At 47.2% G+C, this 19,570-nt stretch overlaps 1 long non-coding RNA gene across 3 annotated transcripts in view; it reads right to left on the bottom strand.

Moving 5' to 3' along the window:
* Positions 1-287: 287 nt before the first annotated feature.
* The window catches only part of LOC100487686, a 157,021-nt gene continuing 137,738 nt past the window's right edge, over positions 288-19,570 (bottom strand). For all 3 annotated transcript variants that reach the window (XR_004223225.1, XR_004223224.1, XR_001924805.2), the window contains 2 exons: positions 2,942-3,127; positions 288-999 (listed from right to left, as the gene is read on the bottom strand). This is a non-coding gene — a long non-coding RNA (uncharacterized LOC100487686). The remainder of the gene's footprint in view (positions 1,000-2,941; positions 3,128-19,570) is intronic.

Genomic DNA, 19,570 nt, shown 5'->3' with positions numbered 1-19,570 from the left:
CTCGGTCCAATGCTGTTTTAATAGCCCACCATAGGTGGGAGTATTGGGAGATAATCCGCTCGTTTGGCCTTGTGTATGGAGACCTTTATAACTATTATGCTACTCTGTACTATACTAAATATATTGCATATTTATACCCACCCACCGTTCTGTCACATGAAGCAGAGAGCTTTGGGGAACTGACCAGTCCAGTGAATAAGCCTTTATTATTGTTCTGACTTCCTATCCACAGTGTTTAGGGAACTGTGATGGTTGACTAGTGCTTAGAAATCCCCAGAAATCATGAGTGCAGCCAGAAGAACATCTTTATTTAGCATTCTACTTCCCCAATAAAGACAAAACATGGAAGCGGCAGCCATTTTTCATCACGTGGTGCTGCATCACCGGGGGGCCGCCGCAGACACGAGTGGCATTGGGCTGAAGGTTCTTCTTTTGTGCTCTCAAACGTTCTCAGAATAATGGCCGCCAGTCGGCCTTCCCCTGCCCACATAATCCATTACGTTCAATAAATTGGTCGTTCTTCTCTCAGCAGTCAGGGTAGGGCACAGGTATTGGCTTTCCAATTGGTACTGGCGGGTAGCTGGGACAGAACTGATACCTTTACCCACATAATCAATTATTTTGCACTAAATCCGATTCCCATGTCATTGTGGCTTCCAGGAAAGTGAGATACTAATCAACCTTCCCACCCTTATTCTTCCAGTCAAGCGTTTTACCATTTAATATCATTTCACCACTGGTTTCATATGAACAATATTTCCTCTATGGAAACAGTATGGCAGCTCCACCTCCTGTTTATAAATAAAGGCTACAGCAGAGTATCAGCATGACTTTTCTTCTCCCGCTGATCCCAGTTGGCGCCCTGAGCACTAACACCACCCTCGGCAGGTGGATAACTCGGAGAGGAACGAGGAGGATGGATGAGGGCGCGAGTGCGTGGGAGTGGGAATCACATCTGCTGGCAGAATCCGGAGGTTCCCATCAGGAGGACGTTGGAGCCTGAAGGGGAATGAGAATGAGAAGTGATCAGAGCAACGAGCAGAACCGCCACCTTTGCCAGATTTCTTTATGTTTTATGTTACAGCTTGATGGGCGATTGCCAGAGGAATGCAGCTTCTAAGGAGCAGTTTCCCTCAGGAAACCCAGAACTGTGGAATATACATTTGTGTTTTTATAGCAAGGAAAACACACGTAGATACAATAAGCGCTAAACGGACCTTTTATTGCGAGATTAAAGGTTAGCGTGGCCAGATTCACCAGGAACTGCCTGGAAACCATTTTGCATTGGCTAGTGACTGTAACATACCAATGGGACCCAAATGGGATTCAAAATAGACCCTGGTACCTTACAGCAGCCCCTCTGGCATTTGCCCGAACCCACAGATTGCCAGTCCGGGCCTGGGTCCTGGCATTCCAAGAAACAGAGGCCCAAACAGCCCCCCCAGCCCAATAAATAGTGACTGTCTGTGGCACCTTACAGCCCCCCTGGCATTCCCAGTACCCAGAGGCACAAACAGCCCCCCCAGCCCAATAAATAGTGACTGTCTATGGCATCTTACAGCAGCCCCTCTGGTATTAGCCAGAATCTATAGATTTCCAGTCCAAACCTGGACACAATTTTGGGGCTCATTCATCAGCACTTGGTAAATTTGCCCATGGGCAGTAACCATTAGCAACCAATCAGTGATCTGCTTTATTCAGTCAGCTGCAGGTATAACAATGGATGCAAGAATATCACTGGTTGCCATGGCTTACTGCCCATTGGCAATTACCAATAACTTAATCTTAATGGGTCCTATACAGATTTAAATGGAGATACTACGCTTAGAAATATTCAATATGTAACTGCCCTATATATTATCCAGATCATGGAGAAATCACAGCTTCTTCAGTAGTGGCAGCGATTGTTCCTAAGATTCACAACACAACACCTAGGGGCACATTTATTAATATTGGAGACCAATCAGCAATTAGATTTGAACGGTCACCTACAAGTTAAAAAACAAAAGTAAAGATCTGATTGGATCACTCCAATGTTACTAAATACACCCCCTAGTGCCGCCTTGTAAATCCACCAGAAGTGACTTAGATTAGGATCTAATGCGCCCATAATGATGGCAATGGGGCAACTCCAGCTTATTGATGTGCCCAAGCAGTAGAAGTCCCATGTCACTTGTCCACTCTGCAGCAGGCCAAGTTGTTTAGTACAAAGGAGCCTTTGGCTACTGAGAGAAGTAGAGCACAGTTGAGTAATACATGTCGGTTAGATGATGACCATTTGGAAGCGATTCTCTACCTTAGGGTACAGTTTGAGATGCAGGGAGTTTATTTGACTTGCCCTAGGCAACAATGAATACCTACTAATGTGTCCTTGAGCAAAATTCCAGAGATGGAGCCACCAAGTCTCTACTCAGTTAACATTATCTGCCCATCGTAGATATCTAAACCTCACTTGGCATAACATTTATAACATGAGCACTTGGGGCAATCATAAAACATCCAGTGGGGTCGGTGCAGACTGGCTGTTAGATATTCAGATGATTTTTGACCAGTTTATTACATTCAGGTCCCACCTGCCTGACTGGGTTAATTAAAGCAACAACAGTCCAGTATATTGCACTCATTGGAATGTCTACAGTGTGGAATTTATATTTATCTTTAGGGTCTATCAATAGAGTGCATCTGCCAGAATTGTCCTATTGTCCTGTCCTATTAATGTATCTATCTGCCCATAGCCTGTAAATACACACTGCTCCAGGGGCCCCACTTGGGAAGCTGCCGGGGCATTAATAGACTACAAACAACCCTACTAATGATAGACATCCATCTTGAAAAATACATTCCATAGGGCTTTTGTGGACATAAAAGTGCCTCTGCCTGTGTCCTACATAGGATATCTTTAAATAGAAAACCTGCAACTGAAGTTCATAGTGATATTTACCTTCTAGAAGTGACTCCTTTTAGAAGAATGAAACTGTATTCCAGTTGTTGTCCATAGTGGCAGATGGCAGAAAAGCTGTGATAATCCATAAACGTTCATATTTTCATCCAGTCTTTATTGTACTTTTAATAGTTATCCTTTTAAGTGTGTTGATCTTGTCATGCTCCATGGTGGTCTGGGACAAACCTAAAATTTAAAACAAATACTTAGATTCAATATATGTCATCATACCCAAGATATACCTGCTGAAATAGAGCATAGAGGATTTTGCTTAGAACTCTACAAAGGTACACAGTTTACTCTGATTTCCATTGGTTTGCTGTATGGAACAATGACTAAATATGTGGATTTGGATTCCAAATATATGGATTCCCACTGAGAAATAAAATGGAAATATCTGCAAGTAGTTGAGGATTATAACTTAAGGTCTGTAGGTCCCAAGCTACCCACTGGGCTTCCAAAGAAGTCTGTAGGGTCTGTAGGTCCCAAGCTACCCACTGTGCTTCCAAAGAAGTCTGTAGGGTATGTAGGTCCCAAGATACCCACTGGGCTTCCAAAGGAGTCTGTAGGGTCTGTAGGCCCCAAGCTACCCACTGTGCTTCCTAAGAAGTCTGTAGGGTCTGTAGGTCCCAAGCTACCCACTGAACTTCCAAAGAAGTTGGTAGGGTATAAAGGTTCCAAGCTACCCACTGGGCTTCCAAAGAAGTCTGTAGGGTATGTAAGCCCCAAGCTACCCACTGTGCTTCCAAAGAAGTCTGTAGGGTATGTAGGTCCCAAGATACCCACTGAGCTTCCAAAGAAGTCTGTAGGGTATAAAGGTCCCAAGCTACCCACTGGGCTTCCAAAGAAGTCTGTAGGGTCTGTAGGTCCCAAGATACCCACTGGGCTTCCAAAGAAGTATGTAGGGTATATAGGTCCCAAGATACCCACTGGGCTTCCAAAGAAGTCTGTAGGGTCTGTAGGTCCCAAGCTACCCACTGTGCTTCCAAAGAAGTCTGTAGGGTATGTAGGTCCCAAGATACCCACTGGGGTTCCAAAGGAGTCTGTAGGGTCTGTAGGCCCCAAGCTACCCACTGTGCTTCCTAAGACGTCTGTATGGTCTGTAGGTCCCAAGCTACCCACTGGGCTTCCAAAGAAGTCTGTAGGGTCTGTAGGTCCCAAGCTACCCACTGGGCTTCCAAAGAAGTCTGTAGGGTCTGTAAGCCCCAAGCTACCCACTGTGCTTCCAAAGAAGTCTGTAGGGTATGTAGGTCTCAAGATACCCACTGAGCTTCCAAAGAAGTCGGTAGGGTATAAAGGTTCCAAGCTACCCACTGGGCTTCCAAAGAAGTCTGTAGGGTCTGTAGGTTCCAAGCTACCCACTGGGCTTCAAAAGACGTCTGTAAGGTCTGTATGTCTCAAGCTACCCACTGGGCTTCCAAAGAAGTCTGTAGGTCCCAAGCTACCCACAGTGCTTCCAAAGAAGTGATCCCTTGGTCTTGATTACAAACTCTACTCTGCCATAGCCCTCTGAGGTCAAGCTTTTTCAAGGTTGGCCCTCTTTATTTAAAAAAATGTTACAGACATATGAAAACATTGTATCAACCAATCAGTCAAAGTTAAATCTTATTGGCCTTCAGGCTTCCAGGTGTATGCAGAACAACAAACAGATATTCTTCCCAAACCTCGCCCCATGTGGTCACTTGCTTGGACTCAGAGGGGGCTGGTTAGTCTGGGAACCTTACAGTGACATGAAATGCCAAACTGGAAAGTTACGGAAACATATTAATTAACCAATTATTAGAGAGTACTGAGCCCCTGTCACCTTATGCAAACTCTCAACAGCCGTTGGAAATCCCCTGTTTAACTTTTGTTTTAGAGATGGAATTTGCTTAAATGGGAAAAACCCTTCAATTATCTTGTCTCTCGCTGCCAAAATGGAATAATTGACAAAAAAACAACCCTGTAAGCAAACAGAAGCACAGACTGGAGCTGACAATGGGACAGCAGGTCTTGGATCCCTTGAGAACCGGCAAATGAAGCAAAGAGACCTCCTTGTCCCGCTGACAGACGGGCCGTTCCTCTGGCTCCGGGTATTATCAACACCTGCTGCTCACTTGAACCCAGTCAGTGATTGATGTTTCATCCCAGAACCATGTCCAAATAGTCACACAGAGTCTACAGGATTTTTTTTTTTTTAGCTATTTTTAGCACGCTATGCTTATTTAAAAACCTTATTTAAGGCTCCATCTATGCCTTTCTGGTAGGAAGTTCACATATATTCACCCCTCGTATTCTAAGAAGATTTCGAGGTTTTATCTAGAAAAGGTGGAGGTAACCAAAGTAAGAACTTTAAAGCACCTAATGTGGTATTGTCACCGCTCTGCTAGGCTGAGCAATATGCTGTTTTTTTTCCACTGTATATATAATGACTTACAGAATACTAACAAGATTTACAAATTCTATAAGAAAGAGACAAATATTTCTCCACCTTCCCCCTGGGCACATAGTACATCCCTCGGGCTAATTGGCAAATCATTTCTATGCATACTGCAAATAGGAACGTTGTAACATAAAAAGGACACAATCATCTTCTTATAGTGATGTAAATAGTAGATAAAGGGGCTTATTTATTTTTCCCAGGGGTGCAGGAACACAGACGCCTCTAGGTCTCTAGGCAATGAACCACCCATACTAGCCACTAGTCAATGGGAGGTGGCAAAGGAAGTTTGGGAAAAATTTTCCACCAACTGAAATACATGTGCCTACAACCATGGCTGTACTACTGCCATACAACTTACTATTCCTAGTACCATACTCTGCCTGTAGCTATTGTTTGTTGCAACCTGGTAAACCCCCCAGAAGGTGGTATAAGATTTTGCTGTGACCCACTTTCAGCTTAACCATTATGCATTCAGATGTCCCGTTGCAAATGGCTAATAAAGGTTCTCCCTTGGCATGGAGACCTAATATTAATCACTAATGTTTGTAGCATTGTATCACTGTATTGTGCTTGAAAGCCATAAAGCAACCTAACAGGGCAGAGGCCTGAAGTAGCGGATTCTAAGAGCTTTCAGAAGCTACGCACAGCTAGTGAATGCTAAAGGCATATACAAACACTGGCAAATTGCAACTGTTTCTCCATGTGCCATTTATCCCAAATCCCCGTTTAAGACATGTCATGGATTTCATGCACGGCACGTTCATTGAAGCTTCATATGATGGGGAAGAGGAATTGTTCTCCTTTCTAGGCCTCGTCCTTTATGCAGAGGACTTTCCATACCAGTCGAACTGGGAAAGCTGCTCAGATGAGTAGTGAAACATCTTCAATGATTGGCTCTAGATTTACTTGTACTAGATATAACACCTGGAAGAACAGAAATCTTTAGTCATATTTTCTACCTCTTCTACCTTTGTAAATAAACCCTGTTAAAAGCTGGGATAAATGTTCCCAATGTTCCTGTTTATACAAGTTAAACAGAGCATGTTATTGTATGAAGCAGTGATCCCCAACCAGTGGCTCGGGGGCAACATGTTACTCCCCACCCCTTTGATGTTGCTTCCAGGGGCCTCAAAGTAAGTGCACATTTTTAATTTCTGGAGGCAAAGTTTGGAAGCCCAGAGACACAGTTTTACTCCAAGCAGCCAATCATAGCCCTTATTTGGCATTCCCATATTACTTATTAATACTCTCGTAGCTCAACAACACTTTTTCCATCTATATGTGGCTCGTGAGTAAAAAAGGTTGGGGATCCCTGGTAAAAGAGGACAAGTCAGACACTGGAATTAACCAACAAGCCCTTAGAGATGGACATTGATCATCAGTCAAGGAATAACAGAAGATCTGCAACATCAGATAGTAATGGAGGATATGTCGGCCTACTCCCCCAACACTGAATTTCAAACTATGTTTTATAATCCCTATGGCAACTTCTAGTCACATGGACAAGTCATTTAATGTACCTGTGTCGAGACAATAGAGCAAAAAGCTAAACAACTTCTGGTCCAACATCTCATTCCCAAGCCAAGGGTACTACTATGAAGTTGGTCCTCCCTTTGCTGCTATAACAGCCTCTACTCTTTTGGAAAGGATTTCTGCTAGAGGTGGGCACATTTTTGGTATTCTTTTTCTTTTCCTAACATTAGCAGGTATTGATGTTGGGGATTAAAGCTGGCTCACAGATGTTCAAAGCATAGACTTGTCAAGAATGTTATTATACACTGTAGCCTTATGGTTTGCCTTCAATGGAACAATGGAAAACAGCCCCAGATCATTCTACCTCCTTCACCAAACTTTACCATAGGCATTATTAATCCAGACAGTTCTTGGATCTTCTTGGATACCTATACTTGCCAGATGGTAAAATTCCATTTTTCACTCTAGATGACTTGGTTTTCACTACTCTAGGGTCCAGTGGTGATAGCTTTACACCGCTCCAGCCAACGCTTGGCTCTGCATATGATAATGTTAGGTTTGTTTGCCTCTGATCACCCATAAAAACCCTTTGCTCCCTATGAACAGTTCTTTCGGACCCAGTTTAAACTCAGCAATGAGTGTTTGAGCCAAAGACAAGTCATTATTCATGAAGCGTCCAGATATTTTTGGCTACAAATGCATCCAGATAGTTTGGCCATATAGCGCAATGTTTAGAGCTTGACGATGTATACTCCATTTGTACTCGGCCAAGAAAAAAAACTAAGCAAAGATGAAATATGAACAAGAAGCACAACATGACTATACAGGGAAAGCACGCTCATTATTTATAGGACACAGTGGTCTTCTAATTAGCTCCAAACTACATGCTTCTGTTTATCACATCTGGCCGGGATCGAGCTCAGACTCAACCGAACAAACAGAAAAGAACGAGGTTTTGTCATTGAATCTACTCCCCCACCCTCGGCTTTTTCTCATGCAAATATAACTGATATAAACAAGACTGTTGTTATGAGACCTTTCTGCCAGAACTAAAGAAAAGTATTTTATTGCTGCTTTCAAAGAGCCAAAAAGAGAAGCAGAATGTGTGTGTGCGAGGGGGACCCAAATAAATGGGCCCATTGCAAGCTTGCTCGGAGCCACCATGAATGAGCGGGTTGTGCTGCTTGATACTGCTGGGGTTGTCACAACTCCGCTGGTTATTTACTGCCCCGGGGGAATCAATAAGCACCATATTCCAATCAATTATGTCTTAGCAGCTGGACTAGTAGGCTAGTAGGCAAAACTTGTGGGCGGAACGCAATAGGCCGGTTCGGCAGACAGCAAGCTACTTAATATAATAATAATAGCATAATTACATAGGAGAACAAAAGCCGAAGTTATTGTTACTAATTCAGAACGTGTCAGCGCTTAGTCATAGCTCAATATAAACAAAATGATGCAGCGAAAAACGAGCAACGTGTTGGCACAAATGTCCATTAACTATAGGCAGGGCTGTCTTTACTTGTGGTGCGGCCCGGGGCAAAACAGGGTTTGACCCTATTATTTATATATCATCAACAGTAAATCTGGTGTAAAGTAATAAAAATGCCATAAATTGTCCAGGTCTAGTAACTCATGGCAACCAATCAGATGGCTGCTTTCTGGCAAATGCTACCTGTTGGTTGGTTGCTATGGGTTCCTAGACAAGAACACTCTTTTCCCTTTTTATAAAATCATTCCTAATGGCTCTTTTCAAACATATCAATGTTTAGAGTAAACTACAACCTCCTTGGGTTGTGTATTGGGTATCACATCGCTTTGTACCACTTTGGGTTTCCATCCTGAGCACTGTTATTCTCTTGGGCCTTAAGTTGTATTGGTTGAGGTCTACTAATAAGACTAACCTAGTTTCAGCAAGAACGGTCCGTGTCCTAGGGACACCAACCATTTGATTTCTACAATCATTTGTTTTATCAAGTTCTGGAACCCACTTTACACTTTAGGTGACTCCAATAAAAGGTAACAGATTCAGTGGAGCCAGTGGAGCATAGACATTCCTCACATCTACCCTAAGGTTTGGAGAATGTAGAACCCACTCTTAGTTAAACTAAATGGCTAATAATTTTTTATACTTGACTAAAGCCTTACAAGCCTCGGGCCCAAAGCATAAAAAGTCTCTAAATATTACCCTTCAGTGCTCCCCAATGGCTGCTGTTGTGGTGTAGCCAGATGGGACAGTCTTACCAGTGGCATTTTCCAGAGAACTTGGATTTTTATAAGTGACACTCACTAGTCACATTGTAAATGCTCTGTTTTGTGCCTATGGTATGTGGCACGCTCTATGGATCCATCAAACAGTGATGCAGCCATCTACTTCAAGATTTATTTTCTGTGCCATCAATAACTTCTCAGGGGCGTCCTCCACTGCTGACCCTAAGAGTAAGGTTACCGCATCCTCAGAAAAATCAGCTTGCTGTGACAGTTCCCCTTTAAGCCAACCAGTACGCAATGAGATGCAAGAAGACTTCTTAAGAACACTGTGATCTTTGGTGGCACAATTTATTTCCAAGGTGTGTTTGGCCACAGGCACGGAAGCCAATTGTTCCCGTCTGATTAATTCTGTTTCCTGCCTTCAAGGGAGATTCTTCTAAAGTACCTCTATTACTATGCGCGCGTTGAGAACATTCATAAATATTTATATTTGCCCATTGTATGTACTCAGGCGCAATGCAATGGATGCTGCACTGTGAAACACTACTCATGGACAACTGTGAAGCTCTCTTGGCCATTCTTATAGATTTTTATGGGTAACTGTTAAGTGATTCTAATGGAATGCCATGGGTAGCAGTTTAGGTGATTCTCATTAAATGTAAAGGGTAGCTATCAAGGAGATTCTTATGGATTCTCATGGGTAGCTGTTCAGGTAAGTCCAATGGTAAGCTGTCTATGTGATTCTCATTAAATGTCATGGATAGCTGTTTAGGTAATCCATATGGATTTTCATGAGTAACAGTCTTGGTGACTCTCATGACTTCTCATGGAGTAACTGTTTAGGTGATTTTCATGGGATGGCACAAGAAGCTGTTTAGGTGACTCTCATGAAATGTCATGGGTAGCTTTCTAGGTTATTATCATGGGTTCTCGAGGGTTCCTGTTTAGGAAACTCTCATGGAATGTCATGGGTAGCTTTCTAGGTTATTATCATGGGTTCTCGAGGGTTCCTGTTTAGGAAACTCTCATGGAATGTCATGGGTAGCTTTCTAGGTTATTATCATGGGTTCTCGAGGGTTCCTGTTTAGGAAACTCTCATGGAATGGCATGGGTAGCCGTCTAGGTGATTCTCATGGGTAACTGTTTTGGTGATTCTTATGGAATGTAATGGGTAGCTTCTAGGTTATTAGAATAGATTCTGAGGGTACCTGTTTAGGAAACTCTCATGGAATGTCATGGGTAGCCGTCTAGGTGATTCTCATGAGTATCTGTTAAGGTGTTTCCCATAGAATGTAATGGATAGCTATTAGGTGATTATCAAGGATTCTCATGGGTAATTGTTTAGGCGATTCTCATGGTTGTATAAATGATCTGTAGGGATTCTCATAGGTATCTCAGAGTCTACATTTTTGTCACAAGTTGTAAGCATTCCCTTTGCAAATTAGTGGCAATATATCTAGAGGTATGTAGTGGGGCTTAAAAACAGTTACGGCCATTGTTATAAAGTATAACGTTGGACATTTTAACAGAACTGGATAAAGTGTAAATTTTTTCCTACTCAGAATGTTCATTAAATGGATACTGAGACTATTTTTACCTGGTATGTCAGCACTAGGACCCATTTTCCTGGAGAGGATTTTTTCCTAAAACTGTTCAATAGGACAGCCATCCAACTACCTACACCTAACTCTCTAAGGAGCACTTGGGTTGTCACCTGTTTTTCCCTACTGAATAGCATTAGCCATTTTCTTTTGATGTGCCAAGAATGTCTGAGAGTTGTAGTTTAGCAGGGGCCCTTATTTGTAGCACTACTTCCTACAAAGCTCATACAATAAAACACTTTTGTACAGAAGAGCAGGCACACAATAATGGAACAAAGGGTTCAGGTGAGAGAGGCTCCCTCTGTTCCAGCCTGGGGACAGGTGCTGCCCTGTTAAACATTTGCACAGCATTTCCATAGCTTGTCATAAGATTTCCAATATGTAACGATGCTGCGGGCTTATTCAGAACATAAAAAGAATTAAGACAGAGAGAAAATATTGAGAAAGAAACTTTTATTCCCTCTCATCATCACAGTATAAAGCTGAACAGTTTATTGAAGTCAAGGGAACCCACTGACTCTTGAGTTACATACAGCAACCTGGTTGCTAGGGACACGGACCATGGCGATGCCCTATCTACCCTAAATTTCATATAATCCCTTGCCACTCACATTTGATGATGCCCTGGGTATAAAAACAGAACATATATTGGTCTAGCTAGGGCAGGGGTGGCCAAAACGTTGATCGCGGTCCACCAATTGATCACTCATGGATTTCTGGTGGACCACGTCAAAGCAGGGAAATGCGTAAGTGCGGTGGTTCTGCGCATTTATTGGGAATGCCTACTTACAATATGTCATGTATGTACGCGGGGAGGGGCCAAAAGTCGACTGCCGGGGCAACCCTGAGCTAGGGGAACCTGGGAAAGTGCCTGTGTACCCTTATCAGTAGAAGACCTTTGGCCACTACTCTGGACACCAGTTAAACCAATATCCCCCCTGGAACCTTGTGGTGGTTGGAGGACCAACTGCTCAACGTTATGCCAATGTATGAGGAGTCAAGCCAAGGCCCCACTCACTGAGCTTAACCTCAGGAACTCAAATAGAGGGTCTCAGAACAGTTGTAGCCAGATTTGTATACCCCGTTCCATAACTCCAAGTTCAGGGGGTTCCTCTACTCTGCTTTTGGGACAAACCCCCTCTATTCCCTATTAGAGCTTCCCATCTGGATCCCTTCCCTTTGGACAGACATTGTATGTACCTAGTAGTGCCAGGGTGCTGAGAGTGGGCATGATATTACTAGGGTGGCAAGATGCCCAGAGGGATCTGAGGGTGGGATGCACCAAGGTACTCATTTATAACGATATAGAACTTCTGTCCATTGAAAATTGTATAGGAAGTTTTTATGTTTAATGTAATAATCTGGTTTGGAACAGTCCCCTAAGCCCCGCCCCCTGTTCCCCTGCTGATCTGGCTGACTACTTTGTGACTCAAATAAATGTAACAGTAGTCGCCTGTCCTCAGCCCGCCTCCCAATCTCACAATTCCCTGCTGCACACGTGATGTCAATAAGGAAAGGAACATCCCAGGGCAATGCATTGTGGGTTATGTAGTTCCTGCATGCTGTCTGTAAGCTGTGGAGAAGTTGTTACCATTTGTAACATCAGTGTTTTAGTCCCTCCTCCCCTGCCAGGATTCCAAATGATGCAGAAAGAGTAGAACAGTTTTGCAGCTGGATTTCAGCATATAAAATGGTATTTATTCCTACTGTTTGAAGGAACAGATTACAGGGATAGGGATATTAGGGGTTTCTGGGTTGTGTGGGGCTCAACAAATTTTGTTTGGGAAGCCGGAGTTCCCCTTTGGTGTTGCTGGACTACAGCTCTCAGCATGTACAACCTGTGATTTGTTGGCATGTTTGGATTTGTAATGCAGAAAGAGTGGAGGAAAGTAAAGTTGCACAACGTGTTTATAAAGCCCGGTTTAGGAGCCAGTATCGGCCCCAAGGCACCATTCACTTAATTTCAGATAAGATAATTATCCTGCTGCTCTGCATACTCTAAATATTTACACTCCCTGCCATAAAGCAAGGCTGCCAGCAATAAAACAGAAATTGCCTGTTTTCCCCCAAAACCTTTATTATTCCGATGACATTATCAGTTTAGGATGAAGGCAAACGGCCAGAGGTCAGAGGGCACATCCAGTGGAATGTTACCTGGCACTATGGGCACTATCCCTATACCAAGGCGCCACCTGTACGCGGCCATTCCTAGAATCGGGCAGATAACATTGGTACAAGCCCTGATAAGATTCCCTGGGAAGCCAGACCTGTAGTCTCTCTGACTGCCAGTTGCTGCCATTCTGTCCCAGGCTATTGGCACAATATATCAGTGGCGGCGGCTGACAGTTGGCACACTGCACACTCATATTATTATTATTGTTGTTATTAAACCCCAGGCGGGTTTGTGTGCAGGTGAACACAAGCCAATTACTCACATATTCATTAACGTGTCTGAGCGGCGCTTTGTATCCTTAGCAAAAATCCATAAATCAGATTTATTAGCATAATGCACATACCGTGCCGCTTTCTACATCTTTCTACGTATGTACTAATGCTCAGTACGGGCGGCGGCGTTAATTATCTAAACGTGCACCGACGCCTCCGAGCCCAACGTGCCCTCTCCTCTGGCACTCTGTAGCAAGTGGGTGGGGTTTGGGGCAGATTATGGCAGGGTGGGGTTTGGCAGCTTTAATAATCTGGTTTGGAACTGTTCCCTAAGCCCCGCCCCCTGTTCCTCTGCTGATTGGCTGACTACTTTGTGACTCAAATAAATGTAACAGTAGTCGCCTGTCCCTCAGCCTGCCTTCAGCCTGCCTCCTCCCAATCCCACAATTCCCTGCTGCACACGTGATGTCAATAAGGAAAGGAACATCCCAGTGCAATGCATTATGGGTTATGTAGTTCCTGCATGCTGTCTGTAAGCTGTGGGGAAGTTGTTACAATGTGTAACATCAGTGTTTTAGTCCCTCCTCCCCTGCCAGGATTTCAAATGATGCAGAAAGAGAAGAAAAGTTTTGCAGCTGGATTTCAGCATATAAAATAGTATTTATTCCTACTGTTTGAAGGAACAGATTACAGGGATAGGGATATTACGGGTTTCTGTGTTGTGTGGGGCTCTTTAACAAATTAAAAAGGAGACCTTGCCTATTCTTCCCAGTCCCAGACCTTACCCCAACCATAGAGGGTTGACTGCTGAAATATCTATAAGGTTAAGGGTGAAGACACACAGAGCTACTAGTAGCAGCTACTTGTCGTGGCTACTAAAATAGACATTTCCTGATCATTTACTGATAACCGTCCCTACGTGCAGCAATTCTCAGTATTGTCTATGGCAGGGGATTTTCTGGCATTTAGTAGCCATGACAAATAGCTGCTACTAAGTAGCTCTGTGTGTCTTCAACCAAGAGGTCTGAGTATTGCAGCCAGTGGAAAAGTGCCTAAAACTGTTGCTGCCTCCCATTTCCCTTTATGTGAAGAACCTGATGGCACCAGTATTACCAGCTCAGAGAGATTCTATCACTGTCAAACCATTAAAGCAAATGGGAGGCAGAAGGGGCGGTTTCGGACAATTCTCTGATTGAAATCAACAATATAAAAAACCTCTCCCCCCCCCCCCTTCACCCACTGCTCCTATATCTAAGGGAGTTTATTATACACAAACCAGCACATTAACATTGGCTGAGGATGCTGGGACATGTAGTTCACAGGCAGAGGTTCTTCATGCTTTTATTGATGGACACAGATAAAGCAGAGGGAATAATGTGGATATGGAAGACACAGACACAAACAGACTGGAGTGACGTCTCAGCGCCCTGAGCGAAGTATGAAAGATATCTGCCCGGATCTCGGCGTGACTGCATTATTACAGTAAATCTTTAGTAACTTTAGCTGCTGAATAACCTTCACGGCCCCTCTTGGGGTCTGACGCACCATCACAGCCATAAAAATGTCTTATAAAAAATGCAGAGCAGCCATCGGAAGGAAAGAGCGGTTTATTGTTCCGCCAGCCCCTGTGTTGGTGGGAGAGCCGGGACCCCAGGCCGGGGCGCTACGGGGCTTTGTTGTCGCTGCTTAGGTGGCAGGGCCCATCTGCTGCACTTCTACTCCTTTCCAACATTACCAGAGATATAATGGAATATATCTCCGGTAATGGTTACTCATAGGTATCCTGACTGTATCACAGGAACCAGCCAGTACATAACGGATTCTGACTCTGTAGCTGTATAGATCCTCCCGTCAAGTCCAGGGTTGGACTGGGCCGCCGGTACACTGGGAAAATACCCGGTGGGCCCCGGCCCTGGTGGCCCCTGCGGCCCAGACCCGACCCTGTTGCCGTTTCCCCTGCCCACCAATGTCCTACCCTGATGCGTTTCACATACGTTCATTTAGGGGAGGACGTCGGGCAGAGGCCCCTGCGGGGGGGGGGGGATGTTAGGGGTGTTCGGCAGCCCCTACAGGGGATGCGTCCGGCAGAGGTACCTTTGGGGGTGCGGGGCCCCTGGGGCAGTAGCCCCCGTGGACCCTTCACCCCCCAGTCCAACCCTGGTCAAGTCACATAAAGCTGTGATTGGCTCGTCTCATACTGAGGCTCTGCTCATCTCTGCAGCAATGGGATTGGGTCGTCTCATACTGAGGCTCCTGAGGCCCTGGCATTCCAAGTACCCAGAGGCACAAACAGCCCCCCCCCAGCCCAATAAATAGTGACTGTCTGTGGCACCTTACAGCCCCCTGGCATTCCCAGTAGCCAGAGCCACAAACAGCCCCCCCCCAGCCCAATAAATAGTGACTGTCTGTGGCACCTTACAGCCCCCCTGGCATTCCCAGTACCCAGAGGCACAAACAGCGCCCCCCCAGCCCAATAAATAGTGACTGTCTGTGGCACCTTACAGCCCCCCTGGCATTCCCAGTACCCAGAGGCACAAACAGCCCCCCCAGCCTAATAAATAGTGACTGTCTGTGGCACCTTACAGCCCCCCTGGCATTCCCAGTACCCAGAGACACAAACAGCCCCCCCCAGCCCAATAAATAGTGACTGTCTGTGGCACCTTACAGCCCCCCTGGCATTCCCAGTACCCAGAGGCACAAACAGCCCCCCAGCCCAATAAATAGTGACTGTCTGTGGCACCTTACAGCCCCCCTGGCATTCCCAGTACCCAGAGACACAAACAGCCCCCCCAGCCCAATAAATAGTGACTGTCTGTGGCACCTTACAGCCCCCCTGGCATTCCCAGTACCCAGAGACACAAACAGCCCCCCCCCCAGCCCAATAAATAGTGACTGTCTGTGGCACCTTACAGCCCCCCTGGCATTCCCAGTACCCAGAGGCACAAACAGCCCCCCCAGCCCAATAAATAGTGACTGTCTGTGGCACCTTACAGCCCCCCTGGTATTTCCAGTACCCAGAGGCACAAACAGCCCCCCCCAGCCCAATAAATAGTGACTGTCTGTGGCACCTTACAGCCCCCCTGGTATTTCCAGTACCCAGAGGCACAAACAGTCCCCCCAAGCCCAATAAATAGTGACTGTCTGTGGCACCTTACAGCCCCCCTGGCATTCCCAGTACCCAGAGACACAAACAGCCCCCCCAGCCCAATAAATAGTGACTGTCTGTGGCACCTTACAGCCCCCCCTGGCATTCCCAGTACCCAGAGGCACAAACAGCCCCCCCCAGCCTAATAAATAGTGACTGTCTGTGGCACCTTACAGCCCCCCTGGCATTCCCAGTACCCAGAGGTACAAACAGCCCCCCCAGCCCAATAAATAGTGACTGTCTGTGGCACCTTACAGCCCCCCTGGCATTCCCAGTACCCAGAGGCACAAACAGCCCCCCCCCCAGCCCAATAAATAGTGACTGTCTGTGGCACCTTACAGCCCCCCTGGTATTTCCAGTACCCAGAGGCACAAACAGCCCCCCCCAGCCCAATAAATAGTGACTGTCTGTGGCACCTTACAGCCCCCCTGGCATTCCCAGTACCCAGAGGCACAAACAGCCCCCCCAGCCCAATAAATAGTGACTGTCTGTGGCACCTTACAGCCCCCCTGGCATTCCCAGTACCCAGAGGCACAAACAGCCCCCCCAGCCCAATAAATAGTGAGTGTCTGTGGCACCTTACAGCCCCCCTGGCATTCCCAGTACCCAGAGGCACAAACAGCCCCCCCCAGCCCAATAAATAGTGACTGTCTGTGGCACCTTACAGCCCCCCTGGCATTCCCAGTAGCCAGAGGCACAAACAGCCCCCCCCCCAGCCCAATAAATAGTGACTGTCTGTGGCACCTTACAGCCCCCCTGGCATTCCCAGTACCCAGAGGCACAAACAGCCCCCCCAGCCCAATAAATAGTGAGTGTCTGTGGCACCTTACAGCCCCCCCGGCATTCCCAGTACCCAGAGGCACAAACAGCCCCCCCCAGCCCAATAAATAGTGAGTGTCTGTGGCACCTTACAGCCCCCCTGGCATTCCCAGTACCCAGAGGCACAAACAGCCCCCCCCCCAGCCCAATAAATAGTGACTGTCTGTGGCACCTTACAGCCCCCCTGGCATTCCCAGTACCCAGAGGCACAAACAGCCCCCCCAGCCCAATAAATAGTGACTGTCTGTGGCACCTTACAGCCCCCCTGGCATTCCCAGTACCCAGAGGCACAAACAGCCCCCCCCCCCAGCCCAATAAATAGTGACTGTCTGTGGCACCTTACAGCCCCCCTGGCATTCCCAGTACCCAGAGGCACAAACAGCCCCCCCAGCCCAATAAATAGTGACTGTCTGTGGCACCTTACAGCCCCCCTGGCATTCCCAGTACCCAGAGGCACAAACAGCCCCCCCAGCCCAATAAATAGTGACTGTCTGTGGCACCTTACAGCCCCCCTGGCATTCCCAGTACCCAGAGGCACAAACAGCCCCCCCCCCAGCCCAATAAATAGTGAGTGTCTGTGGCACCTTACAGCCCCCCTGGTATTTCCAGTACCCAGAGGCACAAACAGCACCCCCCCAGCCCAATAAATAGTGAGTGTCTGTGGCACCTTACAGCCCCCTTGGCATTCCCAGTACCCAGAGGCTCAAACAGCCCCCCCCCCCAGCCCAATAAATAGTGACTGTCTGTGGCACCTTACAGCCCCCCTGGCATTCCCAGTACCCAGAGGCAAAAACAGCCCCCCCCAGCCCAATAAATAGTGACTGTCTGTGGCACCTTACAGCAGCCCCTGGCATTCCCAGTACCCAGAGGCACAAACAGCCCCCCCCCAGCCCAATAAATAGTGACTGTCTGTGGCACCTTACAGCCCCCCTGGCATTCCCAGTACCCAGAGACACAACCCCCCCCCCAGCCCAATAAATAGTGACTGTCTGTGGCACCTTACAGCCCCCCTGGCATTCCCAGTACCCAGAGACACAAACAGCCCCCCCAGCCCAATAAATAGTGACTGTCTGTGGCACCTTACAGCCCCCCTGGCATTCCCAGTACCCAGAGACACAAACAGCCCCCCCCCAGCCCAATAAATAGTGACTGTCTGTGGCACCTTACAGCCCCCCTGGTATTTCCAGTACCCAGAGGCACAAACAGCCCCCCCAGCCCAATAAATAGTGACTGTCTGTGGCACCTTACAGCCCCCCTGGCATTCCCAGTACCCAGAGGCACAAACAGCCCCCCCAGCCCAATAAATAGTGACTGTCTGTGGCACCTTACAGCCCCCCTGGCATTCCCAGTACCCAGAGGCACAAACAGCCCCCCCCCCAGCCCAATAAATAGTGACTGTCTGTGGCACCTTACAGCCCCCCTGGCATTCCCAGTACCCAGAGGCACAAACAGCCCCCCCAGCCCAATAAATAGTGAGTGTCTGTGGCACCTTACAGCCCCCCTGGCATTCCCAGTACCCAGAGGCACAAACAGCCCCCCCAGCCCAATAAATAGTGACTGTCTGTGGCACCTTACAGCCCCCCTGGCATTCCCAGTAGCCAGAGGCACAAACAGCCCCCCCCCCCAGCCCAATAAATAGTGACTGTCTGTGGCACCTTACAGCCCCCCTGGCATTCCCAGTACCCAGAGGCACAAACAGCCCCCCCCAGCCCAATAAATAGTGAGTGTCTGTGGCACCTTACAGCCCCCCTGGTATTTCCAGTACCCAGAGGCACAAACAGCACCCCCCCAGCCCAATAAATAGTGACTGTCTGTGGCACCTTACAGCCCCCCTGGCATTCCCAGTACCCAGAGGCACAAACAGCCCCCCCAGCCCAATAAATAGTGACTGTCTGTGGCACCTTACAGCCCCCCTGGCATTCCCAGTACCCAGAGGCACAAACAGCCCCCCCAGCCCAATAAATAGTGAGTGTCTGTGGCACCTTACAGCCCCCCCGGCATTCCCAGTACCCAGAGGCACAAACAGCCCCCCCCAGCCCAATAAATAGTGAGTGTCTGTGGCACCTTACAGCCCCCTTGGCATTCCCAGTACCCAGAGGCTCAAACAGCCCCCCCCCCCAGCCCAATAAATAGTGACTGTCTGTGGCACCTTACAGCCCCCCTGGCATTCCCAGTACCCAGAGGCACAAACAGCCCCCCAGCCCAATAAATAGTGACTGTCTGTGGCACCTTACAGCCCCCCTGGCATTCCCAGTACCCAGAGGCACAAACAGCCCCCCAGCCCAATAAATAGTGACTGTCTGTGGCACCTTACAGCCCCCCTGGCATTCCCAGTACCCAGAGGCAAAAACAGCCCCCCCAGCCCAATAAATAGTGACTGTCTGTGGCACCTTACAGCAGCCCCTGGCATTCCCAGTACCCAGAGGCACAAACAGCCCCCCCCCAGCCCAATAAATAGTGACTGTCTGTGGCACCTTACAGCCCCCCTGGCATTCCCAGTACCCAGAGACACAAACAGCCCCCCCCCCAGCCCAATAAATAGTGACTGTCTGTGGCACCTTACAGCCCCCCTG

The sequence above is a fragment of the Xenopus tropicalis genome, chromosome 6, assembly GCF_000004195.4.
Source record: "Xenopus tropicalis strain Nigerian chromosome 6, UCB_Xtro_10.0, whole genome shotgun sequence".
In the NCBI taxonomy this organism is placed as follows: Eukaryota; Metazoa; Chordata; class Amphibia; order Anura; family Pipidae; genus Xenopus; species Xenopus tropicalis.
The sequence above is the reverse complement of the archived record's forward strand: the minus strand, read 5'-3'. Positions and strand labels throughout refer to the sequence as shown.